At 46.0% G+C, this 18,122-nt stretch overlaps 1 pseudogene; it reads right to left on the reverse strand.

Moving 5' to 3' along the window:
• Positions 1-1,757: 1,757 nt before the first annotated feature.
• Positions 1,758-17,223, reverse strand: LOC110501047 (annotated as a pseudogene).
• Positions 17,224-18,122: the final 899 nt, after the last annotated feature.

Genomic DNA, 18,122 nt, shown 5'->3' on the forward strand with positions numbered 1-18,122 from the left:
AGATGTATGCTCTGAGTCAAGAGAAGAGGGAGAAGAGGGAGAAGGAGATAGGATGGAAAGGAGAAGTATGCTCTGAGTCAAGAGAAGATGGAGAAGAGGGAGAAGGAGATAGGATGGAAAGGTGAAGTATGCTCTGAGTCAAGAGAAGAGGGAGAAGAGGGAGAAGGAAATAGGATGGAAAGGAGAAGTATGCTCCTGCAAGCCACCACACGTTAGAGAATTTCTTTACAGTTTCCTGTCCTGCATGTGATCAACAACCAGTTAAAAAGGACTCCAGTGCAAGGGGTAAAGTACTGTATCTAAGGCCTTGGGAGCTGAGAGCTGTACCAGGGGGTTAGTTGGTAAGATGTGTGTGCTGGGCTCTATACCAGCCTGCCGCAGGGCACAGGGCTGGAACCAGCACCAAACAGCCCTATTTTCACTGGGAGGCAGCTCAGCCAGGAACCATGGGCCCTGCCCTGGGGAACCACACACACAAGGGTACACACTCACAAACACACACGCACTGTACTGAACATAATGCAGTAGACTCAGTAGACACAAATGTTTTGGTGCATATTTATTATTTGGATCAACAGAACAGGCAATATTGTCTCACTCGACGCATTGCATCGAGGACATAAATATATCTCTTCCATCAAAGTATATATAGAAACAGATCTTCCCTTTCTAGGTACAGAGATATCTGTCAATCATGGCAATACAGGTCTACAGTAAATGACAGACATTGGTCCAAGATAGTACATCACCACACAAATGACCAGTATTATGTTTGATTAGATATCACTATCAACAGATTGTAGATATAACATACATTTTGACATGAAACACCACACACTTGTTCGTGCACAGCAACTGGCGTGGAATGATATGACTACTTGCAATGCTACTTCGACTTGTGCTTTCTTCGATACCAGCGGTTGGTGTATCATTCTACCACTCTAGGTTCCAAGCTTCAGACGTCAGGGATCTCTCTCACTCTGATATATCAGGGCTTATTTCCAGTGTCATTCATCATTCTCTTGTAGCAGTACTAAAAGTGCTATCCTTGAGAAACTTGGGCCGCCATTTAAGCTCACTTTAAAACGGTTATATTTGTTCAAAATACAAATCTAAAATGCTCTATTCAAAATAGAAATACCATACTCAAAGAGAAGGTTTTCGCATGGCACGGGTTCAAACACACACTTGCATGTAACGGTACTGAAATACATAACCTCTGCCTATGTCACATGACCCCTTTAAAGGTCTATTGAGTCAAAGTGGTGTAACATTAATTGCTGGTCATTGCTAACGTTACTCCTCTAAATCTTCTGCTGGTAATATTTTAGAGTTCACACTTTAGCAGGGCTGCCACACCAGGGCAGACTATTGAGATGTGCAGGGCAGGGTGTGTGAACGTGGAGGTCGTGCACATTTTGAGCAGAGTTAGAGTGGAATAATATTGCTACTGACCCTATGGGATTTCAAACTGAACATCCAGTATACTGCAATCTGAGTAAGATTATTGCACATTTAAAAGAGTTTACCCACACACAAGATTTTACTGATATAGATGTTACCCTGACGGCTGGTTATTTGGTGTGTGTGTGTGTGTGTGTGTGTGTGTGTGTGTGTGTGTGTGTGTGTGTGTGTGTGTGTGTGTGTGTGTGTGTGTGTGCTTGCGTGCATGTGTGTGTGCATGTATGTTGGCGTATACTGTATGCATATACAGTTTGTGTGTGCTTGTCTCAGATACCCACACCGCTGTGTCTTGGTTACACGAGGACAGACCAGTCACTCTGGGTCGGGCCGTACTGTGACCAATGAGAGAAAAGATCATCAGAAGGTCAAAGGTTAAACTGGGGTCAAACAGGCATAAAACAACAGGCCAACAATTACAGTAGCAGTAACAAACTGTTTTAACTCCTTGCCTACAACACAGTGAATGGCGCATCCGAAAACACAAAACAGAAAAGAACAAATATCCCAAGAAATCTTGCGAACTCAGCCACACACAAAACAACGACCAAATCAAAACAGAATGTTCCTGAACTGCGACAACCGCGGAGACAAATCCAATTATTTACGTCTCATGTTGCAAATTAGTTGTAATGGACAGAGTCGTGAAAATAAATAAGCACCCGCGAAGAGAAACAAAATAAATGCAATTTCTAATTAACATGAAAGAGAAACGGAGGGCCGTGTTAGTAAACCCATCTTTCATCCCTCTTCTCATCCCTCGCTCCCCTCGTCTTAGACAACGCGTTTGTTTGTGCCCAATGTCTTCTTCTTGGGGAGGCGGACACCATTCTGTTTCTCATCCAAATTAAATGTCAACAGATTTAACATCAGACTGGAGTTTTTTCTGCATTATGTCGATGTTATTGTTCATTTAGGCTCCTCCGTCTCTCCCTCTCCCTCTCCCCTCCCCGCCTCTCTCTCTCTCTCTCTCTCTCTCTCTCTCTCTCTCTCTCTCTCTCTCTCTCTCTCTCTCTCTCTCTCTCTCTCTCTCTCTCTCTCTCTCTCTCTCTCTCTCTCTCTCTCTCTCTCTCTCTCTCTCTCTCTCTCTCTCTCTCTCTCTCTCGGTCAAGCAGCGTCATTTGCGGCATCTTGGCTTTGATCACAAAGGCTGAGACAATAATTAGGTTTGTGTAATTACAGCAGGCATCTTAATGAGAGCTTTCAGGACTGTGTGTCTGCTCTATCTCCCATCCCTGCCCAGCCATTACTACATGAACCTCCTCCTATCTCCTCTGTCTGGCTGTGTGTCGGCGCCACAATGAGCTACAGGGGGAGAGAAGCTATCGCTAGGGCCACACATACACTCAGATAAGGCAGGCACGCACACACACAGATCCACACACACACACAGCTACACACACAGCACTAGTGGTTTGGCAGAGGAGACACACACAAGCTCTCACACAAAGCCGTGGCGATGAGGAGATTTAGAGGGAAAACGATAATCACCTGACCTAGCCCTGACAGGGTGAAATGATATGAGGCAGAGAGGAACACAAACTCACAGACGTAACAGAGAGACGGCCAGACAGACAGAGAGAGATACTGAGAAAGATCTAGACTGAATGAATGACCCACTAAATTTAACACCCCCACTAGCAAAGGTATTCTGGTAGGCAGGCAGGGGGAGTGGGATGGTATCCATTTACAGCTCTTAGGCGATGGAGAGTAGAACATACAGATAGTATGTGGCAAGCTACAGGGCAGAATACACACTACACTTTACTAATACAAAATGGCCCTGATACACTAACACAGAGGAGACAGAATCGAGATGAATCTAGTATGTATCTCTATGGAATAGTCTGTGTGCTGAGGATGACATCAGTCTAGGTCAGACAGTTGGCAGGCCCTGACGTCCATCCAGCTGTTACCATTACTGTGGGAGAGGCCACATCTGCTGTGAGTGTCTGCATACATACGTACCTGTTTGGTTGATTGCGTGACAGAGGACATTGTGCTTGCCTAACAGTATAGCTTCCTTCACTGTCCCTGTCCACTTGCTGGGCTCAAACGAGTGATCCACTGCTTCGCAAACACACGTGACCGCCGACTCGACAACGTCTTCTTAGCCAGCTGCGCCTCCGAAAAGGATCCAAATTGATAGCGCGAGTGGAGGTTACAATACAATCGACCTCTGTCAAACGTGTCTCACCGGGCACACTCTGGTTGAATTAAATGACGTTGAACCAACGTGGAATAGACATTGAATTAATGTCTGTGACCACCTTACCTGTACATCATTGAGCTCCTTCATCAGTCTAGAGGCCAGCTGGGGGAAATCCTCCTGGCAGGGGATATGTAGGTTCTAGAGAGAGACACACACAATTTAAATATACTACTTTCTGGAGTAGCTGTTCAGCGGTTTATGACAAAGTGTTAAACGTGAAAGTGCTTGATTCTAATGTTTTGATCGCTTGCTTGATTGCATCATTCATCCATTCATTCAGTCATCCATCCATTCATCCATCCATTCATTCATCCATATGTTGTAAGGGTAGTGAGTTGTGGTTGTGTACCTCTCCCTGGTAGAGTATGCGTCCCACAGGACTGACCACACATGCAGTAACAGAGCCAAACATCTCCTTAACACGGCCCTCTTTCAGAGCACAGCACAGGTCTGCCATGGTCAGGTACCGCTCACACACCTTAAACTCCCCCTAGAAGAGGAGAGAGGGAGGTGGAGGAGGAGAGAGGGACAACCCCAGTTGTAACTAACCTGATTCAGCTCATCAACCAGCTATTCAAATAAGGTGCGCTAGATTAGGGTTGGAGTGAAAGCTTACAGGATGGTAGCTCTCCAAGAACAGGGCTGGAGAACAGGGCTCATCTTAGTTGCCAGATCTGCCTGTGCTTTAGCCAAGTCCTCCAAGATTCCTTGTCATGCTATACATGTATCTGATCTGGCAACCAGACTACTAGTTTAATGGCCAGTGATAGCCGCTGGTATAGTGCCTGTGCCCCTGTAGCAGATGGAAGCACCCCTGGTGGTATGTCCATGCGAGTGTCAAGTCCATCTTTCCCTTAATTAAACCCCGAGTGCCATGGCAAGTTCAACCCTCTATCTTTCTGTTGCCCCCTAGCTTGTGCCCTGTGTTGTTGTTGAACTATCTTATGTCTTACCCTTAGAGAACACATTGTCCTTGCCCCCCTCTTACCCTCTCTATATACAGTACCAGTCAAAAGTTTGGACACACCTACTCATTCCAGGTTTTTTTTTATTTTTACTGTTTTCTACATTGTAGAATAATAGTGAAGACATCAACACTATGAAATAACACATATGGAATCATGTAGTAACCAAAAAAGTGTTAAACAAATCAAAACATATTTTAGATTTGAGATTCTTCAAAGTAGCCACCTTCGCCTTGATGACAGCTTTGCACACTCTTGGCATTCTCTCAACCAGCTTCATGAGATAATCACCTGGAATGCATTTCAATTAACAGGTGTGCCTTGTTAAAAGTTAATTTGTGGAATTGTTTTCCTTCTTAATGCATTTGAGCCAATCAGTTGTGCTGTGACAAGGTAGGGGTGGTATACAGAAGATAGCCCTAATTTGCAAAAAAAATCAAAAAACCTGTTTTTGCTTTGTCATTATGGGGTACTGTGTGTAGATTAACGAGGGAAAAAACTATTTAATCCATTTTTGAATAAGGTTATAACATAACAAAATATGGTCAAGGGGTCTGAATACATGCCGAATGTACTGTATATAATTCTCTCTCTCATACCCATTTCCTGGTGAGTTCCAGGATGCTCTGCCGCGTGATCCCAGGTAGGATTATTCCATCCAGAGGGGGCGTTGCCAGCTCCTCCTCTGGAGAGAAAAACATTGGATGAACAAATGAATTTAACAGATCTTTTAGTGTCAATGGAATATCCAATCTGACCCAGTTTACAAAGATGAGGTGAAGAGGTGAAGAACAGCACTGGCTATGTAAGACTGCAGCTGCGGTGATATACACTCTAACCACTAGATGTCGCTGTTGTACAATCAGACACAAAGATCCGTTTCCTGTTCAGTAACATTATGTCCATATCAACAGATCTAGAAGAGGATGGTCGTGTTCCCCTGCTCAGACATTGCTGACGCATGCCAGATCTTTCAATGCCTGGATAGGTATTTTAAGTATCAGCTAACCACGTCATATGTTCTAGAAATTGTGTGGCATGCAACCATTGGTTGATGCATGGAATGTCTGAACATGGGAACGCAACCCATATTTCCTTTGGCCTTGTCCAATTGCAAAAGCCCGATTAAAGCAAAGGTATTATCTCTAATCTCATTGGCCATGACACTGAAAGGGATCATGATTACCTCCTTTCTCATTATTCCAGAAGAGGAACATGTTCATGGTTCCGACCTCTGTGATTTGATGGTCGTCTCCGTACAGCCAGAGGACCTGCTGGCACCCATAATCCACTGCTTCATGCTGGGCGTAGATAGATGCTCCATAGTTCCTGTAAACAAACCACCATGTTCATGTTCATTTTAATCCACAAACGAGAGTTGTCCGTTTACATTTAAATTCCATGTGTCGTAATCCAAAATGATTTGACACTGTTCCGTTCGTTAGAGTAACCAAGCGCGTGATCTTATTGTGTACTGTACATAAATCGTGCCACAATGAAATCCAAATCTCTTTAGAGTTGAATCTGGTGTAAAGCTGTATTAGTAGTGTTGGCAGGGTAGGGATATTAGGGTCAGGACAAATTAGTAGAACATGTTGCAAATCAAGCATTTTTACTGCATCTCAAAAGAATACTACCATGTCTGTTCTTCCTTTACTCAAAGGGTACAGTAACCAATTCCAATCCTAACTTGTGATATGTTGGATATTTTACAGTCTCCAGTCCCTCCTCTAACCCTCCCATCTTACAGTCTCCAGTCCCTCCTCTAACCCTCCCATCTTACAGTCTCCAGTCCCTCCTCTAACCCTCCCATCTTTCAGTCTCCAGTCCCTCCTCTAACCCTCCCATCTTACAGTCTCCAGTCCCTCCTCTAACCCTCCCATCTTACAGTCTCCCGTCCCTCCTCTAACCCTCCCATCTTACAGTCTCCAGTCCCTCCTCTACCCTCCCATCTTACAGTCTCCAGTCCCTCCTCTAACCCTCCCATCTTACAGTCTCCAGTCCCTCCTCTAACCCTCCCATCTTACAGTCTCCAGTCCCTCCTCTAACCCTCCCATCTTTCAGTCTCCAGTCCCTCCTCTAACCCTCCCATCTTTCAGTCTCCAGTCCCTCCTCTAACCCTCCCATCTTACAGTCTCCAGTCCCTCCTCTACCCTCCCATCTTACAGTCTCCAGTCCCTCCTCTACCCTCCCATCTTACAGTCTCCAGTCCCTCCTCTAACCCTCCCATCTTACAGTCTCCAGTCCCTCCTCTAACCCTCCCATCTTACAGTCTCCAGTCCCTCCTCTAACCCTCCCATCTTTCAGTCTCCAGTCCCTCCTCTAACCCTCCCATCTTTCAGTCTCCAGTCCCTCCTCTAACCCTCCCATCTTACAGTCTCCAGTCCCTCCTCTACCCTCCCATCTTACAGTCTCCAGTCCCTCCTCTAACCCTCCCATCTTACAGTCTCCCGTCCCTCCTCTAACCCTCCCATCTTACAGTCTCCAGTCCCTCCTCTACCCTCCCATCTTACAGTCTCCAGTCCCTCCTCTTACCCTCCCATCTTACAGTCTCCAGTCCCTCCTCTCCAGGCTCTGATGTATTTTGGAGTCGGCCCAGAGAGAGACAGGTTTAGCTCCTGTACTGAAGAAGGGACCAACAGGACTCAGGATCACATAAAGTAGAGCACGGGATGGCTTCTTCACTCCTAGAGACCGCTAGGAAGGGACACAAGCCACACACACACACACGTACACACATGTCAATAGTTGACATACTCTTGAACTATTCACAAATAAATTATTGCTACTTCACCAACAAGTACAGGGGAAGCTAAATAGAGGGAGAGCCCTGTTACAACATATGAGAGTGAATGAGACAGGCCCTCACAGAAGGAGACAGAGAGTGGTTGGTTGGTCATCTCCTCACCTCAGTACCCAGGGAGTTGGGTCGGATGTAGAGACTGGCAGAGTCTGACTGGGGTAGCCACTCCAGATACACCTGTACCAGCCTCCTGATACACTCTACCAACTCTGCCCTGTCAAACGCTTGGAGGAGAGAGGGGGGAGATGACCAATGAAAGATTGAGCCAGGAAAGGAGAAATGGGACAAAAATATGAACAAACATAACCTTCAGTGACTGCAGCAGACTCTCTTATCCAGAGTGACTTAAAGTTAGTGCATTCATCTTAAGATAGCTTAGTGAGACAGCCACATATCGCAGTTGTCGTAAGTACATTTTTCTCAATTAAAAAGTTATCTGCAAAGTCAGTGCTAGTAGGAAAACAATTATGTTGATGTTCTGGGGAACATTGTTCCAGTCTTGTACTGTACTGTACATGACACACTTTAGATACTAGACACTGTATCTACACCGAACACAAACATAAACGCAACATGCAAAAATGTCAAAGATTTTACTGAGTCACAGTTCATATAAGGAAATCAGTCATTTGAAAAACAAATCATTGGGCCCCATTCTGTGGATTTCACATGACCGGGAATACAGATATGCATCTGTTGGTCACAGATACCTTAAAGAAAAGGTAGGGGGCGTGGATCAGAAAACTTGTCAGTATCTGGTGTGACCACCATTTGCCTCATGCAGCGCATATCAGGCTGTTGATTGTGGCCTGTGGAATGTGGAATGTTGTCCCCCTCCTCTTCAATGGCTGTGTGAAGTTGCTGGATATTGGTGGACACTGGATCACATTGTCGTACACATCAATCCATAGCATCCCAAACATGCTCAATGGGTGACATGTCTGGTGAGTATGCGGGCCATGGAAGAACTGGAACATTTTCAGCTTCCAGGAATTGTGTACAGATCCTTGCGACATGGGGCTGTGTATTATCATGCTGAAACATGAGGTGTTTGCGGCAGATGAATGGCACGACAATGGGCCTCAGGTTCTCATCACGGTATCTCTGTGTATTCAAATTGCCATCGATAAAATGCCATTGTGTTCGTTGTCCATAGTTTACAGTATGCCTGCCCAAACCATAAACCCACCGCAACCATGGGGCCCTCTGTTCACAATGTTGACGTCAGCAAACCGCTCGCCCACATGACACCATACACGTGGTCTGCGGTTGTGAGTGAGGTTGGACGTACTGCCAAATTCTCTAAAACAACATTGGAGGCGGCTTATGGTAGAAAAAATTTACATTAAATGATCTGGCAACAGCTCCAATTACACACTCCGTCAAAATCTGATACATATGTGGTAATGTGAGTGGGCTTGTATTGTCCCCAGCACAAGGTGCACCTGCGTAATGATCATGTTGTTTAATCAGCTTCTTGATATGCTACACCTGTCAGATGGATGGATTACCTTGGCAAGGGAGAAATACTCACTAACAGGGATGTTTGTTCAGTACCACAGCCTGTATGTGTTCTTACCGGCAGGCAGGCCCTCTGCAGACTTCGCCATATGGTTCATGTTAAGCATGGGTCTGAAGAGACGGACTTTGTCATCAGCACCTCGGTATGCCTTCATACCCTCAAACAACTGACCAGAGATCAGAGGAGAGGAAAGAGACAGGGGTTAAGACTGGCAGACAGGAGAGAACCACTGACGTCTAGTCATTCTCTGAACAGAGTGAATATACAAAAATGTAAATGTAAACATAATGAATGAGGTCCAGAATGGGAAATTTGCTTCCTGAACCTATGTGTGTGTGTGTGTGTGTGTGTGTAGGTTTCAGTACAAATGAGTGTACATGTGTTGGCCATTTATGTCCAACCCACTGTCCTTCAACTATCCTAGCTGTGCCTATTCTTGTCCTAGCTACAATTAAAGTGTAGTACATTCATCTTAAGCTCTCAACACAAACTCTCAGCATCTCAGCAGCACAGTCTGTTTCCTGATTGAAAACACTGAAATTGGGTCTGTAAGATGTGACAACCATGGGGAAGGTCCTATACATACCTGTAGTGTAGATGCTGACCTGTACATTTTCACCAGTGTTGGAATTGCTCATTGGTAGACTGGTGCCAAGTATGTTACATTAGCTACACGTGCCTGTTTAAGCCTTGCATTTGGGAAGTTTTCAGACCTTTTCAGACCTTTTGACGGTTGTTTCTCACGTTTTGTTAATATTTCTGCCATCATTCATTTTCGAACACTAGAATTTAAAGAACCGGCACCTGATTTTGCACCTTTAACTTTGTCTCCTGCTGCTTTGTCATATCCTTGAATGAATTGATGTTATTAAACATATTTAATGTACTTATAGATTGCCTAAGTTATTTTAGTACAAAATAAATATTTTTTTTAAATTAAATGTATGTAATAAATCTACCAACATATTTCCACTGTTAGTCTTCATTACTATCAGCAAGAATGGACAGCATGAGCGTGAGATACATTAACTTTCTAACAAGGCCTAACAAGGTGGTGTTTCCTACCTGCACAGCGTAGAGCATGGCTGAGCGGGCCGGGTGGAGAGACAGGTTACCAAAGGGCTTGATGTGAGGTTTCTGCCAGCCTCCAGCGTTGGTCCACTCTATGGTCAACATGTGGTCAGAGAACACAGTTCCAAACACCAGATTGGTCAGGTCAGGTTTGGCCTTGTGGGTCTGGGACAGCTCAATGACCAGGTCAGCTGCCTGGGGGGGAGGATATAGAGGACATGGTTTAGATGTAAACTCATTCACACTGCTTTAGGTGTAATATACTGTATGTCATTGTCCACAAACACTGTTGTAAAATGTATAGGTATGTACCAAAACACTTCTGCAGCATTGAAGGTCCCGAAGAACACAGCCTCCATCATTCTTAAAGGGAAGAAGTTTGGAACCATTGATACTTTTCCTAGAGCTGGCCCCCTGGCCAAACTGAGCAATTTGGGGAGAAGGGCGTTGGTCAGGGAGGTGACCAAGAACCTGAATGTCACTCTGACAGCGCTCCAAAGTTCCTCTGTGGAGATGGGAGAACCTTCCAGAAGGACAACCATCTTTGCAGTCCTCCACCAATCAGGCCTTTATGGTAGCGTGGCCAGATGGAAGTCACTCCTCAGTAAAAGGCACATGACAGCCCGCTTGGAGTTTGCCAAAAGGCACCTAAAACAAGATTCTCTGGTCTGATGAACTCTTTTGCCTGAATGCCAAGTGTCATGTCTGGAGGAAACCAGGCACCATCCCTACGGTGAAGCATGGTGGTGACAGTATCATGCTGTGGGGATGTTTTTCAGCGGCAGGTACTGGAAGACAAGTCAGGATCGAGGGAAAGATGAATGGAGCAAAGTCCATAGAGATCCTTGATGAAAACCTGCCTCAGAGCACTCAGGATCTCAGACCGGTGTTGAAGGTTCACCTTCCAATAGGACAACGACCCTAAGCACACAGCCAAGACAACGCAGGAGTGGCTTCAGGACAAGTCTCTGAATGTCCTTGAGTGGCCTAGCCAGAGCCTGGACTTGAACCTGATCTAACATCTCTGGAGAGACCTGAAAATAGCTGTGCAGCGCCGCTCCACATCGAACCTGACAGAGCTTGAGAGGATCTGCAGAGAAGAATGGGAGTAACTCCCCAAATCAAATCAAATTTTGTTGGTCACATACACATTTTAAGCAGATGTTTTTGCAGGTGTAGCAAAATGCTTGTGTTCTTAGCTCCAACAGTGCAGTAGTATCTAACAATTGACAACAGTACACACACATCTCAAAGTAAAATAATGGAATTAAGAAACATATAAGTATTAGGATGAGCAATGTCTGAGTGGCATGGACTAAAATACAGTAGAGTACAGTACATACATATGAAATGAGTAAAACAATATGTAAACATGTTTAAAAGTGACCAGTGATTCCATGTCTATGTTCATAGGGAAGCAGCCTCTAGGTTGCAGGGTTGAGTAACCGGGTGGTAGCCGGCTAGTAATGGCTATTTAACAGTCCGATGGCCTTGAGATAGAAGCTGTTTTTCAGTCTCTCGGTCCCTGCTTTGATGCACCTGTACTGACCTCACCTTCTGGATGATAGCAGAGTGAACAGGCCGTGGCTCGGGTGGTTGATGTCCTTGATGATCTTTTTGTCCTTCCTGTGACATCGGGTGCTGTAGGTTTCCTGGAGGGCAGGTAGTGTGCCCCGGTGATGCGTTGGGCAGACTGCACCACCCTCTGGAGAGCCCTGCGGTTAAGGGCATTGTACAGTTGCCGTACCAGGCAGTGATACAGCCTGACAGGATGCTCTCAATTGTATATCTGTAAAAGTTTGTGAGGTTCTTAGGGGCCAAGATGAATTTAGCTGTTGAGCCTTCTTTACTACACTGTCTGTGTGGGTGGACCATTTCATTTTATCAGTGATGTGTACGCCGAGGAGCTTGAAGCTTTTCACCTTGTGAAAAGGTGTGTTCTCTCTCTGTTGATCAGTTCTTTCATTTTGTTAACGTTGAGGTTATTTTCCAAACTTGATGATTTAGTTGGAGGCGTGCGTGGCCATGCAGTAAAGGTTAAACATGGTGTACAGGAGGGGGCTGAGCACGCACCCTTGTGGGGCCCCTGTGTTGAGGATCAGTGTAATAGAGGTGTTGTTTCCTACCTTCACCACCTGGGGGGCGGCCCGTCAGGAAGTCCAGGACCCAGTTGCAAAGGGCGGGGTTTACACCCAGGGCCCCAAGCTTAATGAATAGCTTGGAGGGTACTATGGTGTTGAAGGCTGAGCTATAATCAATGAACAGCATTCTTACATAGGTATTCCTCTTCTCCAGATGAGATAGGGCAGTGTGCAGTGCAATGGCGATTACATCATATGTGGATCTATTAGGGTGGTATGTAAATATATAGTGGGTCTAGGAAGTCAGGTAAGGTGGAGGTGAAATTATCCTTAACTAAGCCTCTCAAAGCACTTCATGATGACAGAAGTGAGTGCTATGGGGCGATGTTCATTTAGTTCAGTTACCTTTGCTTTCTTGGACACAGGAGCAGTGGTGGACATCTTGAAGCAAGTGGGGACAGCAGACTGGGACAGGGATAAATGGAATATGTCCGTAAACACTCCAGCCAGCTGGTCTGCACATGCTCTGAGGACGTGGCTAGGATACTGTCTGGTCTGGCAGAATTGCGAGGGTAAATGTCTTACTCACGTCGGCCACTGAGAACGAGAACCCACAGTCCTTGGGAGCAGTTCACCTTCAGGATATGTGGTTTCGAGTTTGCAGAAAGTCCAGTGTAGTTCCTTGAGGGCCTTCGTGGTATCGGCTTGAGCGGGAATATACACGACTGACTATAACCGAAGAGAATTCTCTTGGGAGGTAATACGGACTGCATTTGATTTGTGAGGTATTCTAGATCAGGTGAACAAAAGGACTTGAGTTCCTGTACGTTATCACAATCACAGCATGAGTAGTTAATCATGAAACATACAACACCGCCTTTCTTTCTCCCAGAGAGTTCTGTATTCCTGTCTGCGCGATGTACTGAGCATCCAGCTGGCTGTATGGACGGGGACAGTATATCCGGACAGAGCCAGGTGTGCCAAGCTTGTAGCGTCATACCCAAGAAGACTCAAGGCTGTAATCGCTGCCAAAGGTGCTTCAACAAATTACTGAGTAAAGGGTCTGATTACTTATGTAAATGTGAGACACATTTCAGTTGAAGGCATTCAGTTGTACAACTGACTAGGTATGGGGGATACCTTGTCAGTTGTACAACTGAATGCCTTCAACTGATGCCTTTTCCCTTTCCCTATTTCAGTTTTGTATTTTTTTTATAAATTAGCAAAAATGTCTAAAAACCTGTTTTTATTTTGTCATTATGGGGTATTGTGTGTGAATTGATGAGGGGGAAAAACTATTTAATTGATTTTAGAATAGAGCTGTAACGTTACAAAATGTGGAAAAAGTCAAGGGGTCTGAATACTTTCCAAATGCACTGTGTCTCATCAGGTGCTTCAGAGTTCTGCAATTCTCCTGCTGGCCAGTAGAGGACACTCCAGGCTTTTAACTTCTAGGAACTTCTCAGTGCCTGTCTGGATTAGGCCTGTCTCAGATCTACCCTTCCTGGGCTGCATTTATTTACACAGGCAGCCCAATTCTGATTTTTTTCTCTCACTAATTGGTCTTATATATAGAATAGAGGACAAAAGATTAGAATTGGGCTGCCCGCGTAAATGCAGACCTGTTGCAGCATTGTGTAATCTCAGATTACAGAGGGGTAGTGCTGGCCAACAGTCTGAGAGAGCACTGTCAGATTACTCTCTCTCTTTCTCACAGTCACACGTCACTGACTACAGCTTTGGTTACCAATGTTTGGCCTAATATCGCCATTTACTTACCCAGCCATGAATCTGATACATTGATATTTTAAAACTTCAGTGTGATAAAATTGGATAAAATAAGGTACATTTTCTAGTGACTATATCTTCTCATTAGTTCAGAATTCACACATCTTTTAAGAAGTGCATTGCATGACAAATCACTTCTGACCTGCTGTGAAGAATCTGAGATAGGCACATTTACAGAGATCCTGATAACTCTGTTAACTAATGTAATAGCACAAGAGAGCACGACTGTTACGCTTGTCGATGGAAGGAACAGACCAAGGTGCAGCATGGTAGGCGTACATCTTACTTTATTCAATGAACACTGAAAAAACAACAAATACAAACTAAATGTAAAGTTTAGTAGGGCTAAACAGCACAGTACCAAAACAAGATCCCACAAACTACAGGTGGGAAAAAGCTGCCTAAGTATGATCCCCAAATAGAGACAACGATAGACAGCTGCCTCTGATTGGGAACCATACCCGGCCAATAAAGAAATAGAAAACATAGATTGCCCACCCTAGTTACACCCTGACCTAACCCCCCCCCCCCCCCCAAAGGTGCGGACTCCGGCCACAAACCTGAACCTATAGGGGAGGGTCTGGGTGGGCATCTACCCTTGGTGGCGGCTCCGGTGCGGGACGCAGACCCCGCTCCGCTCATGGCTCCGCCAACTTCAGTGGCGCCTCTGGTGTGGGGATCGTTGCCGGAAGCTCCGGGCCGTGAATCATCGGCGGAGGAATCGAACCGTGGATCATTGCCGGGGACTCCGGACCGTAGGTCGGCGCCGGGGACTCCGGACCGTAGATCATCGTTGGAGGCTCCGGACTGGGAACTGTCGCTGAAGGCTCCGGACTTGGAACCCTCGCTGGAGGCTCCGGACTGGGAACCCTCGCTGGAGGCTCCGGACTGGGAACTGTCGCTGAAGGCTCCGGACTTGGAACCGTCGCTGGAGGCTCCGGACTGGGAACCCTCGCTGGAGGCTCCGGACTGGGCACCCTCCCTGGAGGCTCTGGACTGGGCACCCTCCCTGGAGACTCCGGACTGGGCACCCTCGCTGGAGACTCCGTGCCATGGATCATCACTGGAAGCTCTGGGCCATGGATCATCACTGGAGGCTCTGGGCCATAGATCATCACTGGAGGCTCCGGGCCATGGATCATCACTGGAGGCTATGTGCGTGGAGCTGGCACAGGACGTACCAGGCTGGAGAAACGCACTGGAGGCGGGTGCATGGAGCTGGCACAGGATGTACTGGACCGTGGAGGAGCATTGGAGGTCTGGAGTGTAGAGCTGGCACAACACAACACGCTGTCCTGAACAAATTACCACCCTCGCATGGCAAGTGCAGGGAGCTAGCACAGGATGCACTGGGCTGTGAAGGAGCACTGGAGACACAGTACGTATGGCCGGCGGAGGATATCCTGGACCGAGGAGGAACACTGGAGACCAGGCGCGCTGAGCCGGCACCACCTGTCCTGGACAGATGTCCACTTTCGCACAACAAGTGCGGGGAGCTGGCTCAGAACGCACCGGGCTGTGGATGCACCACTGGAGACACAGTGCGTATCGGTGAGTACGGGGAGTTGACTCTGGTTCAAACCCTGGCTCCGCCAACCACCTCCGCCAAACCCTGGCTGCCTCTCGGGCTTCCGTCGTGGTCGCGAACCCCGGTGTCGTCGTTGTTCCTCCCTCGCTGCCTCCGTCTGCTCCCATGGAAGGCGATCCTTTCCGGCCAGGATCTGCTCCCACTTCCAGGATCCCTTACCGTCCAAGATATCCTCCCATGTCCAAGATGTCTGCTCCTCCTGGCCACGCTGCTTGGTCTGTTTGTGGTGGGATCTTCTGTTTTTGTGTAGCTGCCTGTGAGCAGCCCAGAATGTCACGTATGGTTTCCTTCTGTATTGTTTTTGGTGAGGTGCATATTTATTAAACATGTAGAACTCTAAGGACGCTGCGCCTTGGTCCATTCATTCAGACGAGCTTGACAACGACTTAGATGTGTAAGGTGAATGAGTTTCAAGTAATCCATGTTCAGCGTAACATCACACGCTCCATTGGTCAGGGATTACCAAACTATAAATACTCTACATCCAGCTCAGGTGGGTCACAAAACAGGAGTCAGATTCCTACACGTGTGTACAGTAACAACACAGGGGTCTATAGCGTACACAAGCTAGGCTCAGATACAGTACTACAGAGGTGCTTGTCGTTCAAGACTACAGACCTGATGCAATTATGAGGATGTAGCATCCATGAGGCCATTTTCTCAGACATTGATGAATTAATAACAGGCTTAATCCAGCTGTGAATGTCTTCATCTTAAAACGGTCCTGCACAGCCCATGACAACTCTCTCTCTTTCTCGTTCTCATTCTCGTTCTCGCTCTCACCCCTGTCTCTCCCCCTCTCTTTCTCCTAATCACCAAATCACCACCTGCGACTGCCGCCTGCCTGGCTGTCTCCTCCTTGTGCAACGTTAGAGAGCAGAGTAAATCAGAGCTAAAAGCCTGCGGCAGATCACAGGTCACAGCCTGATTGACAGGTGGTGCTTAGCTTTATCTGGGAAAGTGGATTCTCTACGGAGACGACACAGGACCTCCTAGATAGACCAGGGCCCTCATCCTTCTCTTTCTCTATACCTCTCTGAGGGCCACAAAGGGCCACAACATTGAGTATGTGGTTAGCACAGGGGTCTGGGGAGCACAAGCCAAACGAGGGGCCCCAGAAGGAGTTAACCCCCATGGATCTATAAGACGAACATCTCAGGATCTCAGGTGGATTTCTTTGACTCTGTTTTGCTGAGGCGGACGTATTGTTGTTTTTGTAGGGGGATGTGTTTTTGTTGTTGTTGATCTAACGGACTGAGAGGCATTAGGAGAGCCATGTTTGTGGGGGCAGGTGACCATGCTGTTGGTGTGACCTGGACCTTTTGATTGACAACCAGAGGAGGTTTTATGAATATCAGAATCATATCCAGGAAACATCAAGATGGTGCAGCTGGGCTCCTCGCTGAAGGCAAGTGATTCATCTGATTCCCCACACTGAAATGGGCAGTTGGAGGGAATGGCGTCTCCAGTTAGCCATACACTGACAAGCTTCAAATGTCTTGTGATTGCAGTTTTACATGCAATATAAATTCACTAATGTAGCAGTGTACTATGCAATATGTGCAATATCTGAACTGTTCCACATTAAAATACCATTGCTGTACCACATGCCTTTGCACACACTTGAAATGAACAAGGAATAATGCTCATAGAATGTTACCTTGAAGCTGTGGATGCTGTCTTCCATGCCACTACTGGTGGATACATCTTTACCGGAGCCCTGGGAGGACATTGTAAACAACTTTATATAGATGACAACTTTACATGGGATGTAATCAACTACATATAAGCCTAAGCTTATTAAAACATTCACACTCGGGTAGTGTATTCAGACAATGAGAGAGTAACAGGGTTAGTTATTTAAAAATTATAATTGGTAACATAATGGGATGGGGAGCAGGGAGAGATGGGGTTGTTGGAAAGAACATTGAGATTTGCTAACGTAAATTGAATGAGGATAGGAATAGGTATTGTCTGTGAGGGTGGAATTCCCTGCTCTGCTCAGCAACAGCACAGGAGCTCATTTTACCTGCAGCAAGACGGTAGTCTGTCGCTAGGTGAACTGAAGGCTTGCATTTATATTAGGCTACCAATTACTCCACAAGCAAAGGCCCAATCATATAATAATAACAGGCATAATAATCATAACAATAATGGTGGTCGATGAGATTATATAATACAAGCTATTTTAACATGTGATCATGCAGTAAATACTGTGAAATAACGTCATTGATTAACCTTTGTAGTTATTATGAGCCATTGGTAGGCAGCCAATAAATAGACAGGCTGGTTATAAGAGCGACATGCGAATAACAGAACATCCCGTCGGCGTGATGCAGTTATATAAAATGTGTCATCTTATGCTACAGCTGCCATCTCAAAACACATAAGGCTAAGCAATATAGATATGTTCAATCATTTTTATCATCTCAGTCTCTGGACTTTGACCCCATTGAAAACCTGTGGTTTGAATTGAATGGAGTGGTCCATAAGCGCAAACAAAGGATACTGGGAAATATCCTGTATGTAGGAACAGTCTAATATCCCTCCCAATGTGTTCTCCAATCTCATAAAATATTTTAGAAAAATCTAAACACATGTAAAGTGTTGGTCCCATGTTTCAAGAGCTTA

The sequence above is a fragment of the Oncorhynchus mykiss genome, chromosome 21, assembly GCF_013265735.2.
Source record: "Oncorhynchus mykiss isolate Arlee chromosome 21, USDA_OmykA_1.1, whole genome shotgun sequence".
Classification (NCBI taxonomy): domain Eukaryota; kingdom Metazoa; phylum Chordata; class Actinopteri; order Salmoniformes; family Salmonidae; genus Oncorhynchus; species Oncorhynchus mykiss.